The 3,786-nt window shown below is 36.6% G+C and overlaps 1 pseudogene; it reads right to left on the minus strand.

Moving 5' to 3' along the window:
• Window positions 1-317: 317 nt before the first annotated feature.
• On the minus strand, window positions 318-2,559 carry LOC102833550 (annotated as a pseudogene).
• Between the last annotated feature and the right edge of the window lie 1,227 nt (window positions 2,560-3,786).

Here is a 3,786-nt window from a genome sequence, read left to right on the forward strand (position 1 = left end):
CCACAGATTTAATTGTGTACTGGTATTAAAACATTGACACCCCAAGAACTGATTCATCCATAATTGAAGCTGGATCAAAGAAATCGGACTTCAGTTCTGTTGTCTCTCCTCTGTTCTTTGATCGTGGCAAGTCTATATCCATGGTGTCAAAATCCATTCCCTCATTAAGATCCTCAATTCTCCTTTCTGAGGACATCATAAAATCTTCAACAATCGGCTCTTCATTATCTTCCATTAAGCTTGTACCATGCCGATTATAATCAAGAGGAGTTTGATGATGTTGAGTCTGCACTGGATAGACACTCATGAAGCTATCCTCAGGACATAATCTTTTGGATTCTCTCATAATGGTTGAGGTGAGTTGTGGTGTCTGCATCATAACTGGAATGTGCATTGTTTGTTCTGCTTAACCACATGCTATCAGTACTGCTACTTTCTTCAGTGAGTGCAAGTTGCATGCCCTTGACCACTTTCCATTTTCCTGTAGATGGTTTTGATTTTTTACTCCGCATAGTTGATCCCCAACTGCTGATTCTACTTATAACTGACATGGTGTCATCATCTCCACCAGCTAGCAAAGAATTTCAGTAGGATATCAGTGGAAGCCAAACATCTTCTCTTTGGAGTGACATTTGAAAAGTCATGAACTTTTCCAAGTAAACATACACAGTTCTTTTGTCTTGTTGGATGAGTTTAGAAGAAAATTCACTCAGAACATCAAGAAGTGCCAAATTTAAAGGTGGGTGGCTCTCCCCTTGTGGACTAGATTCTTTAAAAGCAAATTCTATGCCATCTTTGTGCAGCATGGCAATGCCTTCTCTGGTTTTCAACAGAGCCAGTCCAAAAGTTAAAGCAAAATGCTGAGCTAGTTCTTTTATGCCACTGAATGTTGGGGATGATCTATCTATCAAAAGTATAGCCATTTTCTTGTATCATTTCATTAAAAAGCTGTTGCAAACTGAGAACAGCCACTCATGAGCTTTTAAGCTCCCTGTCACTACTCACAAAAATAGGATGTAATAAAACATTGTCTTTGTAGACTATGCTATGACAGTTGACTACGGTTTCCCCCGAGACTATGGTCCTGCGTCCCTGGGTCAAGTAACTTCAAGGTGCTTGGGAATGCCTAAGAAGTTTTCATATTTTTTGCCATCTGTGTACCCCACCAAATTCATAACTATGTTTGTAGCAAAGGTAATTACAAATACCCCTATACAAATATCCTCTGTCAAACCTTTATATATTTGTACATATATGCCCATTCTCTCTCCAACACTAATTTATTTAATCTGTGTATCTATCCATGTATCTACCTGTAGATCATGGTTATTTCAAGTTTGTGTATATAACAGTATTTACCTTTTCCCTTTAACTCTTGCACTCCTCCCTCTTGTATAATGCCTTCCTTGTCACTCAAATTAACACAGGACTCTTAGTGTGGTACTGTAGGATAAGCACTGGATGTTGAGCCAAAAGGTCAGCAATTCAAAGCCACCAGCTGCTCCTCAGAAACCCTAAACAAGGTTGCTATTAGTTGGAACCAACTTGATGGCCCTTAACAACAGCAACTCTCTAGCCATGAATTACACCCCCTTCTCTCTGACCTTTGGTAACCATCAAAAAATGTCCTCAAGATTCATTCATGTTATGAGGTGTTTCTCAGATCCAACATTATTCTCCAAGTTGCGCAGAATTCCATTGTGTATATTTACCAGTTTATCGATTCTTCCATTGATGGACATGTAGCTTGTCTCCATCTTTTGCTATTGTGAATAGTGCTGTGAGGAACATGAATGTGCATACATCTATCCATGCCATGGCTCTTATTTCTCTAGGATACATACCAAATGAAGGAATTGCTGGATCATATGGTATTTCTATTTCCAACTTTTGGAAGAAGTACCAAACCATAAACAGATATATTCTTTTGAAATAAAATTTCATGGTGAAGTGGAATGGAAACATGAGTATAAGTAAAAAATAATGTGAAATCTCTATTACAGAAAATGTAACTATTTACTTTTACAGTAATAGTGTGTTCATTAAATTTCTATGGTACTTAGAATACATTGATGTTGCTGTTGTTTGCTCTTGAGTCAGTTCCAACTTATAGTGACCCTGTAAAGGTTTACTAGAGCAGCTGATGTGTTTGAACTGCCAACCTTGTGGTTAGCAGTCCAATAAACTGCATTGTTGTTGTTGTTAAATGCCATCTAGTCAGTTCCAACCCACAGTGACACTATATAGGGTTTCCTAGGAGGAGCTGGTGATATTGAACACATTAACTTACAGAGCCATACCAAGACTCCAGTAGACTACATCACACTCTTCTATTCACATAAGGAGCTCTGGTAGCGTAGTGGTTACGAATCAGGCTGTAACCTCAGGGCCACCAGTCCGAAACTACCAGTTGTTCCACAGGAGAAAGATGAGTCTTTCTGCTCCCGTAAAGCAGAAACCCTGTACTGGGTCGCTGTGAGTCGGAACCGACTCCATGGCACATAACAACAACAACATTCACATACAGCCTAATGGAATTTTGAAAAATTCTGTATACATTATTACATCTGAAATTTTTCATCACAGATTTAAATAATCAGAGAAGATAAAATCTCCCTCATGCTATAAATGTTAACATAAAACTGGAAGTCATATCATTCTTTTAATAGCACCTAATGTAGTAGACTCTTTGATTTAGAACTTCAGCTGTAATAATGTACACAAATTTTTTCAAAATCCCATTAGGCTGTATGAGAATAGAATAGTTTGAAGACAACTGTATTACAGGAACATATAATTATAACTAATTTCTATAAAAAGTATAGATATTTCTAAAATTCAATCTTAAGTATATTATAGAAGATAGAAGATAATATCCTGAGAATACAAACCATAGCAATATCTCGTTAAAGCAGCCCTAACAAACTGAAATATTTGTGTCTCAATTCATATCTCCTACAGTTAATACCTGATTCTTCAACTACCACATCTTAAAATCTTCTGGTCAGCTCATATGTGTAATAGCCAAGTGATAAAATTGTGGAAAGCGCATGTAAAATGATTGGACAAAAATAGACCACACTATAATATGTCTAGTTATAATAAATGATAATTTTACTTAATAAAGAAATGCATATACATTTGATCACATAATCCTTGACCCCCAACATTCCCAGTAACACACCTGATTGGTATGTGGGATTTTATCACAGTCTTCCTAAAACTACTCAAAATGACTAATAAGGAAATTACTTACCCTGATGGAATGGCATATATGTAAATAAAAAGACTAGCACAGTGCATAGGAACAACAACATATCAAGCAGGAAATGACAATCCTTCTACATGTTATCATTTATCTTTGGGACATATTGACAATGAGCCATCAAAGCTAAAATGAAACTGAATTTTAATGAAAATTCAGAGGGAAAGTACACTAAAAACAACTTTGATAGGGCTTTTAGAACATTAAGTTCTGTTACAAAAGTGTTTGGAAAAAGTTTTACAGTCTAAACAAACTGAAACTCCCTAGTGTAAAACACTCTAAGTTAAATTATGGGAAAAGCCAATGCCATATCAGCACTGAACAATCGCCCTGCATCAGAATGAAAAGAAGGAAATGCTGTTCTGAATAGCTTGCCAAAACCAAAGAAAAGTGGAACAGTCACTGAAGATGAATCTATTGTGAGTAATAGACCAAAAGGATGCATTCTAATTTGTGCTCGTCACTTAAATTTTGAAACAGATCACTCTCTTCAAATATAGGCTGTTAAGTGCCGTCGAGTC

The sequence above is a fragment of the Chrysochloris asiatica genome, unplaced genomic scaffold (genome assembly GCF_000296735.1).
Source record: "Chrysochloris asiatica unplaced genomic scaffold, ChrAsi1.0 scaffold00002, whole genome shotgun sequence".
In the NCBI taxonomy this organism is placed as follows: Eukaryota; Metazoa; Chordata; class Mammalia; order Afrosoricida; family Chrysochloridae; genus Chrysochloris; species Chrysochloris asiatica.